The sequence below is a fragment of the Thermobia domestica genome, chromosome 7 (genome assembly GCF_964235325.1).
Source record: "Thermobia domestica chromosome 7, izTheDome1.hap1.1, whole genome shotgun sequence".
Taxonomy (NCBI): Eukaryota; Metazoa; Arthropoda; class Insecta; order Zygentoma; family Lepismatidae; genus Thermobia; species Thermobia domestica.
In genome coordinates this window covers 59,093,274-59,118,426 of record NC_137460.1, presented here as the reverse complement: position 1 = coordinate 59,118,426, position 25,153 = coordinate 59,093,274, and the positions used below count along the sequence as shown (strand labels likewise).

The window sequence follows — 25,153 nt, the reverse complement described above, 5'->3', positions numbered from 1 at the left end:
GATTTGCAGACGATATGGCGCTTGTTGCAGAATCTGAAAAGAAAGTCAATAAAATGTTAGAAAAAATGAGAAAGGGCTTTGAAGAATATGGGATGAAAATAAATGTTAGAAAGACAAAAGCCATGGTGATTGGAACGAAGGAGTCTGTGTCAAATATAAAAGTAGGAGGGGAGAAAATAGAACAAGTGAATAGTTTTCGATACCTGGGTAGTATTCTTAGTAATGACATGAAATGCGAAAGTGAAATAAAAGCAAGGATAGGAATGGCGAAAGAAGCCTTTAAAAGAAAGAAAAGTCTGTTTTGTGGGACCTTGAACAAAGAGTTGAGAAAAAGACTCATAAAATGCTTCGTGTGGAGTGTTGTACTGTATGGGGCGGAAACGTGGACATTACGTAAAGGTGATGAAAATCGACTTGAAGCCTTCGAAATGTGGGTGTGGAGAAGAATGGAAAGAATTAGTTGGGTCGAGCGGAAAACGAATGAGTGTTAGAAATGGTGGGTGAGAAAAGAACACTTTTAGATATTATTAGGAAGAGGAAGAGAAACTGGTTGGGACATTGCCTAAGAAGAGATTGTATCATGAGGGACGTCCTAGAGGGTATGGTGGCGGGAAAGAGAGGGAGGGGGCGAAGGAGACTACAATTAATGGATGATATAAAAACAGAAAGATCATACGCGAAGACGAAGAAGTTAGCGGAGGACCGTGGAGCATGGAAGCTTCTCAGCTGCGGCAAGTGACCTGCCAATAAAGGCAGAATACTTATGATGATGATGATGAATATGCGGAATGAAATTATTTGTGTTTTTCGATAATTGCATTGAAATATGGAATAAGTTTCGTCACCATCAATCTTAGGTCCGATTCCACATTAAGACGATTTCACTTTAAGGTTTTAATACTGCAAAAAGCAGAAAAGGTCTACTCACATAAGTATAAGTAAGTGACAGAGAAAGGCATCAAATGTTGCAATGGCTTTTAGGCAACTCTTCATACTCACAACGCACACGCAACCAAGACTACAAAGTTTATTTTCTTTGGAAACTCTTTTCCATGAAGCATCGCTGGGCAGTAGAGATATTCATACCTTCAGTGCCATGCCGTGAAAAATTAGCGCCCAGGGCGAGAGAATACGACGGCGTACCTGTACAAAATGAATGAGGCCGACAGACCAGCCGCGAAGCGCCACCACGGCTGGCGCGAAACGTAAGAAAATTTTAAAAATAAACCCTGCTTTTCCTTGATTTTGAGCATTTTTTTATTACTTCTTTCCTTCCATTTTATATATTTTCTTTTTTCCTCTCGAATTTTTCGCCCCCTTACTTCGGCGCTTGGGACCGTCGTCCCGCTCTATTTCCCCCATAGCACGGACCTGCATACCTTGTATGTCATGGATTTCTACATTAGTGAAAGGATTTTCAAGCCAACCATTACCAGGTTGAGGGACAGGGAAATATTCTCGAAAACTTGCAGCTAATACTCTCAAGTTTCCTGCAAGTGTTTTATGCATTTCAGCCGAGAGTTTTTCACCTGAAGAATAAATAAAATCCTTGAGCACTGGAAATGATGAACAGTTATTGTTTTGTACTCGTACTGCCCACAGCTGCAGTTTCTTAATCTTAAAAATAGTTTTTGCATAACAGCTGTGTTCCATTTTATTACAACACATTTCAATTTTTAGGCGTCGCGGATCCCCTGGCTAGGTCCCACGGACCCCACTTTAAGAACCACTGATTTAAAGCATTTTTCTTTTCTAAAACCAGTTTATATATATATATATATATATATATATATATATATATATATGTTACAGTTGGTTTAAACCAGCCAATCCTGATCAGGATTCATCTAATATTATAGTTACCTTTGTTTAGAAAATGATTTTGTTTCAACTCTACGTAACTTGGACCCCTACATTAGAATGATTCAAAATCAAATAATGATTTTTAAAAAATGACGCCTTCAAAATAATCCTCCATAAGGCTTATTTTTGCCCTCTGGGCATAAGCTACTTACTGCGAAATTTCAACCTTATTGGTCTGTATTTATCGGTCACTCAATTTTAAACCTTTACAGTCGTTGAAACTACGATTTAATGGAACAAAGTAGCTATGCTAATAACCGGATAGACATTAAGTTTCGTACTATAATTACATGGGCGCATGAGAGGATAATCCAAATTAACAAAAAATTGGCTACTTATCAATGAATCCTCCCTTGGAAAGCCTAAACACTTTTTACACGTTTCGGAACTCTCAGCTGGTTCCTTCCTCAGTGGCAAGGTGAAAGGGATTACAACGGAAAGAAGATAAAAGGTGTAAAAAAAGGAATACATACCACTAAATAAAACTAAAGTTCAGACTGGATCCCGAGATGAGCAGAGCGAAGTGAAAAAGGAATGATAGGGTGTCTACTAAAATTCCAAAATGAAATTTCGTGACTTTTCTTTACCAAATCATAAAATTTCCTAACATTTTCAAGAGCAAATTTGGGTGCTAATTAGGCAGAATTTTCATCCATGCGATAGAAATGTACTTTGCTTGCGATTTGGTAGCCTCTAAATCCGACCATAGACATTTTTGGTGGTGAATTTTGACATTTTATAGAACAAAGTTTTCCAAGCTGTACTTACATTTGTACAGTTAAAAAAAAATCGTGACCCCAAAGCTAAATTTCGTGACTTTTTCGTGACTTTCGTGACCAATAGATACACTGAATGAACTGAATTAAAGAAAGTGCGATGTCTATGTTACGTCACTGTTGCATCAAAGTAAGCATGAAAGGTAGGTACCCAAGTTCGATCAATGTTGCCAGTATCAAGGTTCAATACAGATGTGTATTTATGAATAAAGAACGATTCTTTAATTTCCCGTTGTTGTTTTGTTTTTGCTGAGCCTATTACCTTAACCTGTTTTATATTATGTTAATGTTGTTTTAAATGAAGCGCCAAACCCGACATGCCTTCTTCTTGTGACTTTTTTGATTGTCTAACATGTTCCTTCACACGCGTGTTAATATTACGTTCGGCCAATGTATGATGAATCACATTCGCAACGGACGAGGTAAATACCTGCCTTATTTAATGGATCGACAAAATAGCTTTTAAATCCAGTGAGATGTTTTTGTAAACTTTTGGGAGGAATACTTGAAGCAGATATGTTATGCTTTGCAAGTATACGTTGAATTTTTGTCGATAATTGTGGAAAATACGGGATTCCTATCCAAGTTATAAGTTGTGTACTTTACAAAAGTGGTTTAATCAAACACGTAGATCATTGTAAGTCCCGAAAACGGTAACTTCCAAAGAAGCCACCGAGGAAGGAACCAGGTGAGAGTTCCGAAACATCTAAAAAGTGTTTAGGCTTTCCAAGGGAGGATTCATTGGTAAGTAGCCATTTTTTGTTAATTAAGTTTCGTAGCTTTCATTTTTATCACTAGGCGGTGGCGACACGAGAAGTAATAATCTGTGTTCATTCATTGTTGCTTTGGTATTTCATATACAATAAAATGGATGTATTTAGATACTCTGAAATGTGTGTCTGTATATTATATAAAGGCTCTTTGGTTTTTCTTTTGCGGAATCGAGTCTCTTTGTATATTTTTAACAAACATTTATTAATTTCTATCCAGACTAAAATATGTCGCAGAAATTCAAATTGTTTCTACCGTAAGATTACCATTGTACTCTACGTGCTGCGACTAGTGCAGTATCGTCATCTAGAGAGAAAAATCTCTTTCAGAGACTTACAACACAACTTGTGACGATGTTCTTTGTATTTCGAAAACAGAACAGAAAGAATTTCTGCTCAGGAGGTAGATTCCTATTTGTTACTGAAGGAGAACAAAAAGAGACATCGAGTTACTGACAAAATGAAAGAAGATATGTTTACAAGTGATCTCGAAGTCTTGTTTGATATCGCTGAAAATATGGAATGTTCATCAAAAGTTTTGCTCTTACATATCTTTCTTTTCCTATTTATCTTCTCCACATTGTTACTTTCTCGTTCAATAGTCCTTCCCAACCAATCCCCTCCCGGAGATCCGAATGGAAGATGTACTTCTGGAACAATACTTTGGTCTGAGAAAGACCATTGTACATATGTCGTCCTTCTGCTGTCAGTGAACTAGGTAAAAATGGAGTGGTAGTTTCTCGTTGCACTATACCAGCCGGGACTCTGACCACGCCTGGACTAATGTTTAAGTTGCTGCACCAATCACTATGATTTCCGCCAACTTGGCTCTGGAGAAGTGCTGCCTTTTCTCAGAGCACTTCATCACTGTAGCACGCAATCCTCGCTACTCCGGCACGGGTCTTCCTAAAGTTAGTGTTTGCATATGACCTACAGTAATATAGAAGGAAAATTAAATACAAAGAGTGAAAAAATGCACGACTGGACAGAGATTCAAACCCGACTGCAATTTGTATATATAACTGAACTCGCACTTATAGACAGGGATGGGAGATAAAGCGGGTTTTTATGGTTTAAACCATTTTTTCTTCTCTGCAGGAGAGGTAAATTGAATTTTTGATTACTGTCATTCGCTGTATTTGTTTTACTTACATACAAGATTCTTAATTTATGTTCTTCTATTTACGTCTAAAGGGAATATAGATTTTGAAGTAATTTAGGGAATTAAAAAAGATTGTGTAATTTGCTAATTTAATTTGTTTTTCTTCTTTTTGGAAAATATAAGAATAGCTACATGTTATTCTGAAATAGTAACTAATACAAGATAACCAAAAAAAAAAAAAAAAGTTCCTGCTGTTCTAGAGGAAACGAATGAGGGAATGTCAAACTGTGGGGAAGAAAAGAACAATTATAGATATTATTGAAAAGAAGAAGAGAATTTTTTTGGGACATTGGCTAAGAAGAAACTGTATCATGTGGGATGTGCTATAGGTTATGGTGGTAGGAAAGAGAGGGAGGGAGCGAAGGAGATCACAATTAATGGACAACATCACAACAGAAAAATCGTACTTGAATATGAAGAGGTTAGCTGAAGACGTGGAGCACGGAAGCTTCTCAGTTGCGGTAAGTGACCTGCCAATAATGGCAGAATACCTATGATCATGATAACACGTGAACAATGATTTATGGTAAAATTTAGATTCAAACTTTAAGATCGCGTGATAAAGCTTATGTTATAGCTTTGTGCAACAACACATTTTGGTAGGTCACGCAGTTTATTTGCACCCTCAAGGTAGAACATCAGACACTAGTAACTGATTGTATTATGGTTAAGTCCCTTTCAACATCAACAGCATATGAGACAATTTACTACCTAAAATGGAAAGCAAAACAATTCAAAATTTTACTCCAGGCAAATTTCCCACAGCTTTATCGAACCCAAACACTGAATGACAGTCATTCTGCTATAAAGGAAAATTCAAATTAATCGTCAATCTATACTGTCCAATACATTATTTAACCTCTAATATGGGGAGTGTTTATTTATTATTAATAATTTCCGATTTTATCTTTCCCTCGCTGACATTTTAAGAGGAAAAGCAAAGCGATATGGGACCCCAGCTTTGTTCATGAGAACACTTTTCGACTCAGCATTTTGAGCGCTTACTTCTAATGTGAGGGATAGCCAGTCCGATCACAAACCATGTGTTTCTGAGTTTTCTCGGGATACCCCCATTTCCTCCCAAAGTTTCATTCAAACATAATCATTACAATTTTCACTAATCGTCCGTCTCCTCCAGCCCACAGAGTATAAACATGGGACGTAAAATGGAAAGATATTTCTTCATTTTATTCCCCCGTTCCCTATTCATATAAAAGCTTCCTTAATGTCTAGTATGGTCGCCAGGCAACAGACAATTAAAAGAAAGTTCTCCCGGAGTATATAAGACCAAAATCTGAAGTTTCTCTCACTGTCCTTGCAATACACATGCAACTAAACACTGCAGAGATAATCAAACAATAAATACAAATTTATTGTTGGCGATTTTCCATTTTTACTTAATGATTATCGTTGTATTTCTTTCTATAAATCGTTTCTTGATACCTATATACAGGGTTAGCTGGTTTAAGCCAGCTTTTTTTTTTTTTTTTTTTTTTAATAACTGGTTTAAACCCCCAAAAAATGAAAGAAAGAACGAAAAATACTTTAAATCATGTGAACTTCATGGTGACGTTTCCATATATCAAACCATCCGCATTACGTTTATCTACTCTTCACCTTTTAATCATGGGGTTCCGTGTTCAATTCTCGGTCGAACCACAACCCATCTTTCAAGTGTAAACCAAGTAGCGATTCGAGGTGTACCTCTAAGCGAAAGTCTTCTCCATGATAACGTTGGTATTTCATAAGGATGTTAAGCCTAAACATACGAAATGAAACCAAATTATATATTTCTACTTGAATGAATGCCTGTTGTTTTATAAAGAAGCCAAGGTTGCTTAAATATGTTGATAGAAGTTGGCAAAATTTATCAACTGCCTACGTAGCTTCCAACATCAGCTTGGATTTGACTTTTGTTTTAATTTTATTGAATGATATCTACGTACCAAAATTGTAATTTAATACCTCAGTTTTAGCGTAGTGATTATGTTAAGTTGACCTTAAAATTTTACATACAAATACATTTAAAGTAATAACAGGATTTTCCCAATGGCTAAGGCGGGAGTTTCCCGATTTCTATATAATTCTGTATAATGCTTTTACTTGTGTAACTGTTTATGAGTGATTCCATTTCAGATCGTCCAGGGTGGTCCACATGACTGTCTCAGATTTAGTTTATTTTTTAAAATAAGAAACTACATACAAAATTATTAGACCCATATTTTTTCTTTTTGGTGAAAAAATTTTTTTCTTCGATATACAGCCTTCCAAAATGGCTGCCCTCCTCTCAGATTGCTCGAAAAACTGAAAAACATATCAAATTAAAAATTTTATTGTAGAAAAACGAGTGTACTTAGTAACATAATCGCAATAGCAGGAAGAGTGTAAAGTTGTATGTTTCGGTGGAGGGCCAAAATTCGTATATTGGTCCAATAGGAATCGCGCAATTCACTCGCAATGTTGCCAACTTTGGTGGAATTTTTGCTAACTTCAAACATTTTTTACTGTCCTCAGGAGCAATATCAACCATCTGCTTCCGAAATCTACTCCATAAGGTCTCTTGAAAATGCAAATGACTTACGTTTCTGATTATTACATCCCACGTTATAGCATGATGAAAAGCTGAAAATTTCATTAAGACGCCATGTTTGGACGCCATTTTCTCAAAAACCCCACCTTTTAAAAATCTGAATTTTTTACATGTATTGGAGAAGTACCTAAGTATTTAATATTCGTTAACCGTTCATGCGGCTGCAGCCCCTAACATTCGCAATTAATTATTGAAATTTCTATTTTCGTACTTGAAATGTAAATATTTCTTATGGGCATTTACATCCTATACACAAGGCAAATTGAAAGGGAGTATGAAAATTTTGAGATATGAATCCTGACATCAAATCCATTAGAAAAGTTCATATAAACATCAGTCAAATTCAGCTTAGTTTTCGAGTTACAGGGTTTCCAACTCGGGATCCAAAATCAGCCTGGGACAATAGAAAATAAAATATATATTTTGCGTAAAATCAGAAACTGTGTGTTAAGCTTCGATAAAGTTCAGAAAGTTGATTTGTATCAATATGATTTTTACGTGTATTGCAATTCGGTTGACAGTGTTGCCAACTTGGTAGAACTTTTATTTGTTTCCAAATGACACTACGTGGATTTTATTTGATATTTGGTATTTATTAATGATTGTAAATATCGCATGAAGCACAATTTTCCCCACATTGTAGTGCACTAGTTACAGTGTTTGTGTGAATAGCAATGGAGAAGTCCTATTACAGTAAGGACCATATTAAATGTGTTGATTATTGTAAAGGCATAAGAGGATTGTGTACAGAAAGAGTTCCTTGACAAAAATTTTATCTTGCGGTAAAATATATGTATTGCGTACAGCGCGTCTGCCAAAACGTAGTATTAGGAGAGGATGATTATTTGTGTAAAGGGTGCTTTGAATATTTACCGTGAACAACGTGAATATATGTGAGATATTGGTGACCACGGATGAAGGTGTAAATCTGAAATTATGCACCAGCAAGATAAAGAATTTGTTCGTCTGAATGTAGATTTGTAAACCATTAACCAGACAGTTAACACGCTAAACATGAATGTGTCGCCATTAAAACGGCCGCTATCGGTGAAACCTGGACTACGGTGAAGGATTCACCTCAAAATTTTTCATATTGCCTTTCAAATCGCCTTGTGTACAGGACACAAATAATCATCCTTCCCTAATAGTATGTTTGGGCAGCACGCTGTACGCAATCCATATATTTTACAGCAAGATAAAATTTTTGTCTAGAATTCTTTCTGTGCACAATCCTCTTATGGCTTTTAGAATAATCCACACATCTAATACGGTCCTTACTGTAATAGGACTTCCCCATTGTTATTCACACAAACACTTAACTAGTGCACTACAATGTCATGCTACCAGTGAAAACAATTTTCATGCTTCCAGAGAACACTTGGACGATGATCACGACACCGAATCACAGAAACTATCAATAACGCACAAGATAAAACCTTTTACTGAAATACATGTAAGATTTCGAAAACTGTGGGGATGGGAAATTGTGCTTCACGTGATGTTTACAATCATTAATGAATACCAAATATCAAATAAAATCCACGTAGTGTCATTTGGAAACAAAGTTGTACCAAGTTAGCAACACTGCCAACCGAATTGCAACGAACGTAAAAATCATATTGATACAAATCAACTTTCTGAACTTTATCAAAGCTTTAACACACAGTTTCTGATTTTACGCAAAATATATATTTTATTTTCTATTGTCCCGGGCCGATTTTGGATCCCGAGTTGGAAACCCTGTAACTCGGAAACGAAGCAGAATTCAACTGATGTTTATATGAACTTTTCTAATGGATTTGATGTCAGGATTCATCTCTCAAAATTTTCATACTCAATTTCAATTTTCCTTGTGTATAGGATGTAAATGCCCATAGGAAATATATACATTTCAAGTACAAAAATCGAAATTTCAATAATTAATTGCGAATATTAGGGGCTGCAGCCGCATGAACGGTTAACGGATATTAAATACTTAGGTACTTCTCCAATCCATGTAAAAAAAGTCAGGTTTTTAAAAGGTGGGGTTTTTGAGAAAATGGCGTCCAAACATGGCGTCTTAATGAAATTTTCAGCTTTTCAACATGCTATAACGTGAGATGTAATAATCAGAAACGTAAGTCCTTTACATTTTCTAGAGACCTTACGGAGTATATTTCGATGCTAGAAGCAGATGGTTGATATTGCTCGTGAGGACAGAAAAAAAAATGTTTGAAGTTAGCAGAAATTTCACCAAAGTTGGCAACATTGCGAGTGAATTGCGCGATTCCTATTGGACCAATAGACGAATTTTGGCCCTCCACCGAAACATACAACTTTATACTCCTCCTGCTATTGTGATTATGTTACTAAGTACACTCGTTTGTCTACAACAAAACTTTTAATTTAACATGTTTTTAATTTTTTCTAGCAATCCAAGAGGAGGGCAGCCATTTTGGAAGGCTGTATATCGAAGGAAAATTTTTTTTCAGCAAAAAGAAAAAATACGGGTCTAATAATATTGCATGTAGATCTCATATATAAAAAATAAATTAAATCTGAGACTATGATGGGGACCAATTGTGATTTGCCTGGACGATTTGAAATGGAATCGGTAAATCTTTTTGTTCTTCTGAAATGACTCTCGACAATTATATTAACAATTAGTCCTATGTAAAGATCAGTACAACGTATTTTTATCAGGAGTCCTTCGTGAGTGAGTCGGCAATCGCATTTGTGACCAATTAGTCCCGGTTTCATGTCCAAATGGACAATTTCTCTTGGATGTAAGCCGAGAAGCGGTTTGGATTCCGCTTTAAGCTTATGTGACCCCTTCCAGCATAACCTTGTTGTTGCATAATAACACCAAGGCGAAGCAAACTAATTTCGGTCCATATTTAATATAAATACATAGAGTAAATTATTTAAACAACAAAAAAAAAAAAAACTGATTTTTTTCGTTTTTTCAATAAAAACCATGGTTTTTGCCCCCCCCCCCTGCCTATACATATCTTCCATTAGCGATTTTTCCACTTCCACTACATACACCTGCATGCAAAGCTTTACTTCATGATCCCTCGAGAAATGTGGAAACTGGTACATTTAAAGCCGTATTCCTAGTTAAAATACCATTTTAAGTATTCATATTCTGTTATATATATGAACCAATGCAATTTTCTTTATCACACAAAGGGAATCCATGAAGTCCTATCCACATCTCCTGGGACACATCTTGTAGCATTGGCACTCGCTTAAAATTAGATATGGAGACAGAAGGAAGTAACCTATTTTGTAGAGGAAACAAAGAAATAGGTATTACACTCAAGAATCAAAACTCTGGGTCACTTGGACTGACCGAAGATTTCTTTCGATTTCCATGCCAAGCAAACTTGGATACTACCTCAAGGTCAGAAGCCAGAGATGAATAAACGGCTTTATTAAATCGACGTTATTTAATTGTTGGAAACTTTTTCTTTTATAAATCTTATTTCAAGTTGCCAATTTAATTTCTTACAATACATTTTACGATTAAAGAAATTTCGTAACATACGACAATCCTCCCATATGTCACATACTCTAAAAGATACGCAAGAATTCACAAGTTTCACGATCTCCTTTCTAATGCAACTTCTTTTTCGCTTTTATGTAACTGTCCAAATATAGTGCTGAGAAAATATAGCCTAGGTATATATTTAGCAATTTCCTTCTTTAAGTAAAGCGTTCTCGATTTGTAATTAACTGAGAAATGGAGAAAGATATTTTATTATTTGTTTGCACTAACAGGCGAGTATGTACTTCATAAACACCAGGAATATAATCGCATTGCTTTCTGCTTCAGATTACAGTTGAACATCGTTACAGCGAATTTGATAGAGCACAAATGCATGATTTTCAATATATAGGGTTATTACAAATGATTCATCAGGTTTTAAAGACTTCAAATATTTAATGGCCACCTACTTGTACTAATAACCAATCGAAAGAGCATACTTTAAAGTTTTGTTTATGTCATTGCAGGTTCCGTTGTGACTCACCAGATGGCACGGTGATAACAGTTTGCAAAATGGCGAATAATCAACAGAAAGCATTTTGTGATGAAATATGTGAAGACAGAATCTGTCACCACCGTGCAGCGTGCGTTCCGAAAACAGTACAAATACAACCACCAACCCATCAAAGCATTTACCGATGGTATCGACAGTTTAAGGACACAGGTTGCCTCTGTAAATGAAAAAGCTCCGGGCAACCACCTGTCTCGGGAGGAAACAGTAGAGAGCTCAAACGTGTATGAGCTGAATTTGACTACCGCATAGATGTGTATTGTGTAACACGAGGAGTTCACATAGAACATTTGTATTGATGTGCAAGAAACTCGAAAGAGCAGATTCGGGGTCTGGAGGGCGAAATCCCCAATAGTGTTTGAATAAACCCAAAACGGCTAGACCTTGATCTTTGGAGCTTCTGTGTTCCTTTAACCTCGTATTCACTTTTTTAAATGCCTATATATGTTTTATTACAACAGCAATACACTAAATAAGTACTTGAACAAATTTTTTGGATCTCAAGTTTAAAATCAGAAGTATTTTTCAACTACAAGAAAGAAGACAACGCAGCAAGTATGTAAATAGAATCTTGATATTTTCTTTGCAGGTCCACCTCCAGATAAAGCTTCCAGTGTACAGAAGGGAAATTTTGTCATAATTAATACAAAGCAAATATGTATAAAAATTACTTTATTTCTATGCAATACATGACTGCGTAAACAAAATGTAAACATAAACAACGGAGTATTATTGAATCAATGGTTTGGTGCATGCAGGACACTTCCAGACACAAGGCAGAGCTATCGTTTCGTACCTATTGGAACTGATCAACTTAGGATGTATCGAACTTCATTTACAGAAAAATGTACAGTACAAAAAGGGCACCTTTCCCAATTGACCACACAGATGCGTTGTTTCAGGACATTGAACTTGTTTCCTGGGTGATTGCAAGTGGTACCTAGCCATTTTCCGTAATTTCTTTCTTAACATTTAAATCGAAGTTGCCTGCTGTTTGTGATTACGTCATTGGGAAATGGCTGAACAGTTTGAAAATAGTCCATGTCTACCTCAAGCTGGCATTTTATCATGTAACTTTCCTCAAAAAGCATAATCCTAAGGAAGAAGGGGGTTCAAAATTCTTGCCAAAAATAGAATATCTAATGGAGTTTTTTATTACTACACTTTTGTTGATTGTGTATTCTAAGACGGGGAGGAGGGTCAAATAAATTTCATTAACCCATGTATAGGTCCCGTCTCATATAGCCTCGCTGCTGAAAGAGACGTTAAACACAAAATCAACTCGACTCAAAGAAAGGACATTTCAGTTAGTATGGAATAAAAATTAATGCGACTGCATTTCCTTTATTTTTATAGCTAGTGCATATTTGCGTATTAATATAAACAATAATAAAATGTCTCTCTCCATGTGTCAGTTAATTACAAATCGAACATTTCACTTGAGAAAGGAAATATAAATACCTCTATCATAATATATATACACCTCTATCATCTTAACACTGACGGCGATCAGATCGTGAAACTCTCTAATTCTTCTTAACGTATTTGATGGAGTATGTGAAGCACAGTACAATTATTGTCTATCACAAAACTCCTTTAATCGTAAAATTTATTGAAAGAAAGCAAAATTGGCAACTGAAATTGAGAAAAAAAAAATCCACTTCCAAAAAGGACTTTTTATTTTTTTAGAAAAACAAACATCTATTCAGTAAAGCCATGTTTTACCTCTGACTCCTGAACTTGAAGTACTATCCCAATGTTTCCAAGGAAACTAAAAGAACCTTCAGTTAGGACGACTGGCTCAGGGATTTGAATCCTGAGTATCAGAAGGGATTTTATTCCTATTCTATATTGCATAAAATTATCCACCTGTTTGTTACTCCAGAAAATAGTAAGACTCCTTTCGTTATCCATATATAATTCTGTAAAACTCAAGGCGGTAATATATCCAACGCACCGATTCCCTATCCTATATTACGCATACTCCTGAATCATAAAAACCTTCCACGTACGGCAAATAGTATCAACTTCTACATATATTTTCTCGTATTAAACATAACTTTACTGTCAAGATTACATACATAATAATCATATAAGAACTCCGAATCACCATTTCTTACTTCATTTCTTCTATACTTTTTATTCAGCCAAAAACTAGGCGGACGACCAACTTCGGAATAAATGCCCCCCCTTCCCCCCACACACAAAAAGAGGAGCATCTCCAAAGTTAACCCTTACTTTCTCTCTACCAGAATGACACCAAGCACAGATTCTAATGTAAAATTGTTCCGAAAATTAAATGGTAATGACAGTTATTTCTATCTCAGTTCGGGATTTGTCGCCTACGTAAGTAAGTTCCTTAAGATATCTTGGGAAGTGATAAACTTTACCCGTAACTATTTGTCGCTCTCATACACCGCCACATTTATATTTAAAAAAAGGGGTAAGTTCCAAAGTTGGTCGTCCGTTTTTAGTAAAATTTCGAAAATTTACAGGGAAGAAATGAATAATTTGCTTCTTTGTGTGCTTGATAATGCATAAGGAGAGCGAAAGTTGTGTATATTTTCTTATAAACTGTTCTAAACATGGAACTATTTGGCAAGCGGAGGGAACTGCTAGGCGAAAGGGTACTACTTCATGATAGGATTATGGGAATGTAATGAGGATTTGTCTTGTAAACATGGCTAGTAATAATCAAGGAAAATCTATTAAAAGTAATGGCTTAATAAATCTAAAAATAAATTTTAGAAAACGCAGTAAGCAAATAACTGTAAAGAAATGTGGAGAAAGTCATACTTCTCAATGTAACGATAAGTAACATAACCAACATAGCGGCAAGGTTCTAGAACACAGTTGCCCCGTCCAATTTAGCTGTCATAAAGACAGAAAACATAGTGCCCTGCGGGGCTCAAACCCGCCTTCACTTGCTAACGCTCGCTCTGAAATACTATGTGAATTAAATATTAAACTTTGGTACAGAAAGGAACCAATTATTATCCTCGTAGCCAAAAACTAGGCGGGCGACCAACTTTGGAATAAATGCAAAAAAAAAAAGGGGGGGGGACATCTCCAAAGTTAACCCTTACTTTCTCTGGCCAATGTTCCGTTAAGGGGGTCCAGTAATTTCTTCCACACGAAATTTGCAACTTCTCCACTTCTTTCTATTGATTTTCGTTTGATTACATAATATAACGTTATGTTAGGTTAGTTTTGGACCCCCTTAACGGAACATGGACCCTTTCTCTCTACCAGAACGACACCAAGCGCCGATTCTAATGTAAACCTGTTCCGAAAATTCAATCGTAATGATAGTTGATATTTCTATCTCAGTTCGAGATTTGTCGCCTGCGTAAGTCCTATTAATCTGTTGGGAAGTGATAAACTTTACCCGTAAATATTTGTCGTTCTCATACACCACCACATATCCATTCACTTAAAAATACGACACATTACACTTGTATTCTGCACAGTAACAATCTGCATCTAATTTATTATATAATACATTTCTGTGGGTAACGCGATCAAGAACAGTAGCTGAAATACAAGCAATCCGTAACGAAACTCATAAATGGTAACATTATTTACACCTGCTATTTATACCTGACAATATGTTATTCCTTGACCTGCACGTTCGATTATTATGACTGATTGCAGAATAACTCAACTTAATATTACCAGTTAAGTATACTTCTATAGCTGCATCTATATGACTTCATAATCCTGAAGTGATGGCTGTGCTTATGAACCCAAGCTGGAGATCTTATGTAAACTATCCCTGTGTATCGGCGTGATATATAAAGGTTTAGCTATTTTTCATTATTAAATATTTACAATCAATATTATTTTCCTAGTTAATATTCATTTTGTAGGAAGTTTTTCAACAAATTTTCAATTGGGCCAACATTTTCTACGTAAACATCTCGAATATCGAAAACAACCGCACTAGAAGCTACACGCTGTCGACTTACCACTGGTGCTAACTGAATTTCTACTGGGAATACTGAACATCTTCTTATACATGTTACTCACAATTGATATTGGTATTATGTACTTAGTATTAGGAAAGTATCTGAATTAACACACAAAGCTTCATTCATAAATTCAATGTCTAATAACTCCAAAGACTTTACACTTCTTTCGACTACTGAAGGTAACTGTGATGACAATGAAAGGTTATTGCTTGAGAGTGTATGTATTCTTCCCGGAACTTAAGCATGACTTACGCTTTTACAAAACGAGGATAATTCGGAGCAAATGAAATATTTCATTTTTTAAAAAAAGTAGCTAAGAAATGAAAAACATCGATAATGCCCCCAATCACTGTCTGTCGACATACAAATAATAATGTAAATATCAACTATTTTACTTATTTTAATTTGAAAGAGCAGCATGTGGAATAAATAAATAAATAAATAAATAAATGGCCTTGGTACAGTAGAGTGGATCCAGCATTTTAAGGCTTAGGTTAGCATATCTAGTAAGGTAGGGTAGGTTAGTTTACATTTGGTTAGGGTAGTTCAAGTTAGTTTATGTTAGGTTGGTTACATTAGTTTCGGTTAGGTTCAATATTCCTGAACCTAGTCTGCGGCACTAAACACAAATAAATAAATATTTCTTTCATTTGTATATGCAATATTAACAAAGTAAATGGACTTTTGAAAAACCCTTTAAGCTCCTCCTACTGAAAACGATCTCATACGGTAATGACGTAAGGGCTTATCTGGATATAGAACGAATAGAGGGAATTTGATTTTTTTTAATGGTATCATATTCTGAAACTGCACTATAATAATTTCCTTCCTACCACCTACGTTAAAGCAAAGTCACCTTTGTCGTAAAAAAAAAAAATTAATTATAGCATCTATGACTAAATTGGTTACGTTTGATAAAGTGCATTGTGTTCTCCTAATTTTAAAGACGGACTTATGTTACTATACTAGTTGTTGAAACTTTTTTTTTTTTAACTGTATACAATATTTAATTATTCCGGATGCAAACTATAAATTTGTCGGATCAAGTTTATTACAAACGATTTATTTACAAATTAGCTTTGCACTACCACAGCTAATTTACATTGGCTTTCACTTTAATCTCTTATTTGATAAACTATAATGTAAATCATAGAGACAACCAATTACCTACTACTATAGAACATAGCAAGAGAACTGATATGTGGATCGACAGCGTTGAAAGTGGTTGAACCTATCTTCAGTGCTGAGAAGTATTTATCTAGTGATGATATAACATTATTAACTTGGATTGTGTTACTATCGTCTTCATTGTTTTGGTGTATTGTGCTTCAGTGTGACTCTTGTATTTTGCTTTTTTGCTTTTTTCTCGTCCTAACATGGCAGTCACATCTGACGGACACGTGCACCCGGCAGCCAACATGGATACTTCTCCACCGTCCACTTCTACAACTTCACATCCATCAACTGTGCCCTACGCACATTCTAGTACCAGTAATTATAAGGAGCATCACCTTGGATCTTTTGTCGTACACCTTGCATCTACTTCTTCCCTGGGCAAACAAGACTCCATGAAACTTGGTAGGCTTCTACATAATAATAATCTTACTGATGTCACTGACATTCATACTGTTGGCCCTCATGCCTTAAAGGTATTTTTTCGTACCGGTAAAGCCGCCAATGACTTCCTTCAACACCCATTATTGACGGCACATAATTGGCGTGCGTACGTTCCCAACTATGGAGTTTCTTGTCAGGGCACTTTACGTGGAGTCGACCCGTCCTTTACGGACTATGAACTTCTTACTGCGTTGCGCTGTAGTGCTCCAATTTCGTATGTACGCTGCATATTTCGCAAACGTCCTTCTTCTGATAATTCTGTTAACCATTCATCTGAACCTTCTTTACCACCTAACTCCAACCCTAACCTTCTGTTACAGATTCCACACCCTCTTCAATCCCCACCGGAACTATCGTTATTACTTTTGATGCCAACACTCTCCCGTACCATTGACTTTTTTCTACTTTAACCTCCTCGTTGAAACATACATTCTACGCCTAAAACAATGTACTAACTGCCTATTTTACGGCCATTTTAAGCAAGTTTGTCGTGTAAGCAATCACTTGTGGCCAACCTGGCCACCCTTCTTCCTTCTTCTCCGCACCTCTCAAGTGCAAGCTCTGTACCGGTGACCATGTGGCTACATATTGTCAGTGTCCGGAAAGACTAATTCAAATTCAAATTAACCCGTTCATGGCCACTGAACACCTTTCCTACACCGAGGCTAAACGACGATATTTGACTACTGCCCCTGTTCAACGCTCCTTACGGAGAGATAAACCTCCCCATTCTCATTCGCCATCTCCCGCCACTTCCAGCTTTGCTCTGTCCTTATTCCTACCTCAATATCTTTCTTATATTCTGCTGCTGCCTCTTGGCCTTCCTCTTTATCATTTTCCTTCCTCTCTCTCAGTTGCCCGAAAAAAGAGCTCTCTTAGTCTTAGCTCTTCTCCTTCTGTTTCCGCCCGGCAGTGGCGGAGCCAAGGGAGGGCCAGATAGGGCCAGGCCCCCTTACTCAAATCCTTGGCCCCCATAGTGGCCTCCCACACAGTGATACTGCTATAGGTCGATAAAAGGTGAGTTGGTGGTGGCCACAAGTGAAACTACTACCGAAACATCTCTCGACAACAGTTACTAACTGCAGAATACAATACTTTGCAATAGTCTGCGTTTCAAGTCAAATAGCTCCAGGCTCGTTTTTATTTGTAGTATAGCAAGATCTTATTCATCGAAATCTGTAAGGTGCATGCATTGACCTCACCATCTGAACGTTCCTTTTAACCTCTGTTCCTTATCTGGTTATCTCCTTTGTTTCCGACAAACAACCGGAAAAAAAGCAAAATAGTCGGCATTCACATTCACTTGAATGTTAAAAGTCATACTAAAATATGATATGCTTACTTACAAATAGCATACACCGCAGTAAAATGTCACACTTGCGTTGGACGAAAGAAGTCTTCGTAAACTACTTATTATAATTCGTACACTAAGTAATTAATTTCCATTGATTATGGCGACATAGAACAAATGGGTAGCATCGATTAAATAATTTGGTATTATTATTATTATTATTATTATTATTATTATTATTATTATTATTATTATTATTATTATTATTATTAATGATTAATAATAATAATAATAATAATAATAATAATAATAATAATAATAATAATAATAATAATAATAATAATAATAATAATAATAATAATAAATAGCGAGCCGTCTTATTTAAATATGCAGTAAAAAAAGAGCAGAAGTTTTTACTTTTTCTGTTATTTTCTCTGTTGTTCGTATCCCAGTCGTTCGAGAAAATTAATGTACTGGTACTGAATATTACCTACATCTATTATTTGCCATTGATACTGGTTCTCCTTCTCCACTATCTTCTGGTCTTGTCTCTAGATCGTCTAGTTTGCTGACGCTCTTGGCCGTTTTCAACTCAGTAGAAATCTTCTGCTGCGATGTTAATAAGCGATACTAGCTATCTCCAAGGAAAACGAAATCAGCGCTTGGTGGACCTATAGGGCTACTAACTAAAGCCTGGGGAAAAGTAGCAAAAATCGATGATTATTTGCAAGTAAATTGTTCAAAAGTATTTTCTTCTAAACGATTTCAACTGTAGCTTAATCCCAAAAATGCTACTACATAGAGAAATTCCGAAGTTTATCAAGAGCCAGTGTTACAATCTCCTGGTAACCATCAGGTACGATCAGGCCCGTATTTATATATTGGTGCGCCCCTGTGCTCCAAATAATTTGCCGCCCCCGCACAAAATTCCCCTCCCCGAAAACGACCAATATTAGAGTTGAATTCACAATTCTTAGAGTCGCTGAGATGAATAGTGACAATTTTAATCCAATTCAACTTCAAGATCATACTCCACTCCCCAGGGAGGGATGGGGTTTTAAAAGTAATCGAAAACGACAGATACTAGTGTTGAATTCATAGTTTTCGAGGTCGCTGAGTTTGACGGTATCAGTTTTCATGATGTTCAAGTTCATTCTCACCCCTTGGAGTAGGGTTGGGAGAGGATGACTTTTTAAAAATAATCAGATCAGCTAGGTAACTACTGTAACTACTGTAATTACAGCGAATTAAACACATTAACATATTTTCTCGCGCTTGCGCGGGACTCTGAAGGTTATTAGTTTTAAATATTACTTTATTGGAATCTTTAAAAAATCCAAAATTTTGCCGCCTCTTAAATTCTGCCGCCCTGTGCTCGAGCACAGAATAGCACTTACCTGAATACGAGCCTGGGTACGATACTGAAATAATAGGACTTAGTCGTGGCAGTAATGTTATTTTGTGTAAAAGTAGTTGCTACCGTGACCAGGTTGTATCATTCCGTTCTCTGATGTTTAGTAATCAGAGAGATATCAGCAGTTTGTGGGACTGGTCTACTGATATTCCATTCAGTGAGTTCAATCAGTGAATACCCAATTTTGTCGCAGATTTATATTTGTTCTTCGTCAAAATATAAATTTCTGAAAAAATTAAGCATTACGCTTTCTGAGAAAATTACATTGTAGGAATTATGCAGAACTGTAAATCAGTGGTGATATGAATTTTCAACAGAATATGCTAATCAATGTTCCTCCTTCAAATCTAATCTCCAAACTAACAATATTAATTTAGCATCGACTACAGGATAGTAGCATTAAGTTACTTTAACTACATTTGAATTTAAGACTAACATCCAAGTCTCAGAGGATAGAAATGACTGAAATGAGTCAATTTGGCCATAAAAATTTCCTACTGACACCGAGGAAGAATCTTGGTAAACTCCTAACTCGAAATATTTACCCACGAGGTATCGATCACACCATGTTCCGAATCTGAAGTTGATGTTCTACCGCTGAGCTTTGGCCATTTGGTGTGGGTGTGAAGATTTTGTCTTTGAATTCATGTCAAATTCTAAAAACTGGTGAAGATAATCAAACGAAAGAAAGGAAGAAAAAGGCTACGTATACTTTTTGTGCTGTAAGGAGTCCCTATTGAAATGCCTATTCTAACACTGTTTCATATTAGGAAAGGAAAAACATATTTTCTTTTTTTGCATGAAAGAGTGCATACTTTTTCATTTTAATGAAGTAAAGGCAAATTCATTACTCTGTTTTAGAGCTCAAGGGTAAAAGTAATCAAAAATAATTGAATTACGAACAAATCGAAACAAGAGAGTGATCTGTACGAGAAAATTTGCTGATGAAATTTGAGATGATTGCTGCCATGCTATAACTTTGAGCTTCGCCTTATCTCAAGTAGATGCAGACGTGTCGGAAGGTTTGATTCTTGTAGATTCACTAGTTCAAACGCTGTCTAAGAAAGGTCTGGAGAATATGATTCTCAACGAACAAGATTCGAACAAATATATCAAGAATGTTTAGAGATATGCAAAGAAAATGGCCTTGAAACTTGAGAGCCGAGACAGATAGGCTATAGGGGTTCCTCGTGGAAACGAACTAGATATTTGCCATCGAAATATCACAAATTCATATGAATCTCTTCCTTCGACGGAAGTAGAAAAAGAATTTTCTAATTATAATATACTAAGAGACATTTTTTGTCCACTATTGATAAGGCAATCATGATAGAAAACCGCTTTGGATCATGTAGCAAAATCATTAGATCAATCGCCGCGCTACATCCAAAATGTGAAAATTGTTTAAATTACAGCCTTGTTGAGCATATGGCCCAGCATTATGGAAGTGATATGAAAATATTCAAATGTGAAGTCAAAATCCTCCCAAACACAATTAAATTGTATGAAGATGAAAGAAAATCAAAGTAAATTCCTTGATGAATTTAATTGATCTTTTTTGTGTCTACAAAAACGCGTTTCTAGAAACTTAACAAGTTAGGTATCTACTCTGTGACATACCAGTTTCTAGTGCTACGTGTGAAAGGTCATTCATATGTTTGAAAATATTAAAGACATATACGCAATTCGATGACTGATAATAGGTTGGAAGACTTAATATTACTTTACATTGAGATGAAAATTGCTAAATCGTTAAATCTTGATAAAGTTGTTCATAAGTTTGCTGCTGCTTACAAGAACAGGAAGATCATTCTCTTCTAAGTAGAGGCATGAGCCTATAAAAGTTATTTTCTTTACTTGTGAAAGTGTATTTATCTGCTTCCACTTAAATCAACCAGCCACACATATTTTTTAAACGCCGTGATTAAATAACTACTTACTTATATTAGAAATCAATTGTATTAATGTATCCTAGCTGTTTGAGCTAGTAAATGTTCAGTTTCGAAAAGAGTAAAATCATGAACAACAAAGATGAAAACATTCTCTCTCTCTCTCTCTCTCTCTATCTATCTATCTATCTATCTATCTCTATCTCTATCTATCTATCTATCTATCTATCTATCTATATATATATATATATATATATATATATATATATATATATATATATATATATATATATAGATAGATAGATAGATAGATAGATAGATAGATAGATAGATAAATTTGTGAGAATAAAACTTTTCATTAATTGGATATGGCCCCCTCGAAATTTTCTTGGGCCCTTCATTGCCCCCCCTGAAAAAATTCTAGCTACGCTACTGATGCCCGGCCCCATCTCCTCCAGCAGAACGATTTCCTTTAGCATTTTCTCCCCTTTCCAGTGCCGTCACAGCTTTTCAAAAATCGTCACATACGTCAAACTCAATACCTTTTTTTCTACCGCTGTTTCTGCTATCCTTTCTCTTTTGGGAAAAACTCAACATAAATTTCCTCCCGAATATAAATCATGCATCACCATACTCAAACTATTACAATCACATTCACTTTAACATCATCTGGTTCACCCTCTCCCAATCTTATACAATGGAACATGAGGACTTCTCGCAGTAAACTGTACGCCTTACATCATCTCATATCTTTGTTTCATCCATCTTTTCCCTACTCCAAGAAACCTGGCTTACTGATACCTACAGCTTTAACATGCCCTCCTATCACTGGCTTCATGATATTCGCCCTAATGTTTGTTGTGGACTCTCTTTTGGCATTCATAAATCTCTTCCTTACGTTCTTCATTCCCCTCATTTCATATCCAGACGTTCAATGCAGCGGCGCAAATCTGTTTTCAACATTGGGAGGGGGGAAAAGTAAAATCGTTTCTTTTTTTGTTGTTGTTAGGCGATATTCAAAATATTTGTGAAGTTGAAAAACAATCCTGTGCAGGATCAGGGAGCAGAGTTGTCTTCAACATTGGTAGACGGGCAGATTTGAGGCTCATTCTGGGGGGACATCAATTTCATCATACTTTTCTTTGTGGTATTCGGACACAAATCATCACATTTTTCCAAAAAACACATTTCAAATCGGATTATTGGGGGGACAGTCCCTCAGTTCCAAGATTTGAGGGAACATGTCCCGCTCATCCTCTAGGGATTTGCGCCAGTGGTTCAATGCCAAATGGTCACTGTTCACACTCTCAACCTGGTTAATCTTTACATTGCCCCTCACGTTCACCTTCCTGATCATCTTTAACTCTATCTCATTACTTTCCTCTCCCCTCCCTGGATTTTAGGTGGCGATGATAACTGTAACAACCCATTGTGGTCGGACATTTTGTATTATTTTTATATATCTCAGTATTCCCTCGCTGACTCTCGGCCCGCATACAATTGTAGCTGAATTTGCAAGTCATCGCTAATGGAAGTGTCACCATCAATCTTAGCGACCGCGAAAATTATAGATTTGACACTAATATCGGTCATTGTGGATTACTTTTACATGTCTCGGTACCCCCCCCCCGTTTACTCCCGGCCCGCATACAATTGTACCTGAATTTGCAAATCATCGCTAATGGAAGTGTTACCATCGATCTTAGCGACCACGAAAACTATGGATTTGACACTAATATCGGTCATTCTGGATGACTTTTACATGTCTCGGTATCCCCCCACCCCCGCTGACTACCGGCCCGGATGAAATTGTAGCTGAATTTGCATATCATCGTTAACGGAATTGTCACCATTGATTTCAGCGACCGCTAAAACTATGGATTTGACACTAATATCTGTCATTTTGGATTACTTTTACTTGTCTCGGTATCGGCTTTCCCCCGGTGACCTCCGGCCTGAATAGGGTGAATTTGGAAGTTAATGCGATCAGAGTTTCACCATTGATTTCAGTGACCGCGAAAATTATGAATTCGACATTAATATCGGCCATTTTCTACCACTTTTACATGTTCCTGCAAACGCCCACCTGAGACCAGCCCTGGTTCGAATTTAAAAAAAAAAAAAAAAAAAAAAGATTTGTCTTGGCCTGGGGCCTGGGCCAAGGTACTCCTGATTAAAATTTGGTAACTCTCTGTCGACTCGTCTGGTCCCCATGGGGGCAGTATTTGGAAGTCAACGCCTGTGGAAATATTACCATTCATTTCGGCGAGCGCGAAAACTATGAATCTGACACGAATATCGATCATTTTGGATTACTTTTACATATCTCCCCCCCCCCCCACTGACTCTCGGCTCGCATACAATTGTAGCTGAATTTGCGAATCATAGCTAATGGAAGTGTCACCATTGATCTCAGCGACCGCGAAAACTATGGAATTGACACTAATGACAGTTATTTTTTATTATTTTTACTTCTCTCAGTATTCCCCCGCTGACTCTCGGCCCGCATACAATTGTAGCTGAATTTACAAATCATCCCTAATGGAAGTGTTACCATTGATCTTAGCGATCTCGAAAACTATGGAATTGACACTAATATCGGTCATTTTGTATTATTTTTACATGTCTCAGTATTCCCTGCTGACTCTCGGCCCGCATACAATTATAGCTGAATTTGCAAGTCATCGCTAATGGAAGTGTCACAATCGATTTTAGCGACCGCGAAAAGTATAGATTTGACGCTAATATCGGTCATTTTGGATTACTTTTACTTTTACTTGTCTCGGTATCCGCCCTCCTCCCGGTGACCTCCGGCCTGAATAGGATGAATTTGGAAGTTAATGCGATCAGAGTTTCACCATTGATTTCAGCGACCGCGAAAATTATGAATTCGACAGTAATATCGGCCATTTTCTACTACTTTTACACATCCCTGTAAACGCCCCCCTGAGACCAGCCCTGGTTCGAATTTTTAAAAAAAAGTTATTTGTCTTGACCTGGAGCCTGGACCAAGGTACCCGTGACCAAAATTTGGTAACTCTCGGTCCACTCGTCTGGTCCCCAGGCCGCACACAGACAGGCAGACAGACAAACACACAAACGAACTCTTTATTTTATTTATACTATATATACTTATCTTTATTTATACTGGGTGTCAAAAAATTCCACCGACAAACTTCCGGAGGTAAATCCTCTCATACGAAGAAACAAAAAAGATCAGTAAACATGGGTCCGGAAACGCGTTGTGTCGGAGATATAAGGCGCCGAAACCGTGGGAAATGAATCTTCAAAGGCGTATATTTCAGAAACTATTCAACGTAGACGGTGCGGTTTGAAGTCATACCTGCTCTTGTTAAATATGCATGTTTCATAATCTTGCAATGCCTGCGGAAGGGATTCCCCAAGGAGCATAGGGATTCCCAGATAATCTGCCGAGTGAAGATGGCTCGAAAGGGGTATGAATGGACGACTTCCTCACCTGTTAACAGTACTTCCTTGTACCAAGACGATAACTCAAAACGGATACAAAATGGTGGACACTTGTATATCTGCTGTGCGTGGTTGCATAACCGCCACATACGGATGGTGCCCAATAATGAAGTTCGGAATATGAAGTACTGTGAATATGCAGTCGAAGGTTCGTAGTGAGGCACGTGCGGTGTTGCTACAGCATAACACATAAAGCAGAGTGATTGAGAGCTGTTGAAACTAGATGCAAACCCGCTATCAAAATGTACATAAATTATCGTGGACAAATGTATGTTAACGTA

General features: G+C 36.7%; 1 protein-coding gene across 3 annotated transcripts in view; it reads right to left on the bottom strand.

Annotated features, from left to right (window-relative positions):
• drosha (ribonuclease 3 drosha) overlaps positions 1-15,377 on the bottom strand; it is a 211,651-nt gene extending 196,274 nt beyond the window's left edge. For all 3 annotated transcript variants that reach the window (XM_081764743.1, XM_081764745.1, XM_081764744.1), the window contains exon 1: positions 15,170-15,377. The gene's annotated coding sequence lies outside the window, so the exon portion shown is untranslated. The remainder of the gene's footprint in view (positions 1-15,169) is intronic.
• Between the last annotated feature and the right edge of the window lie 9,776 nt (positions 15,378-25,153).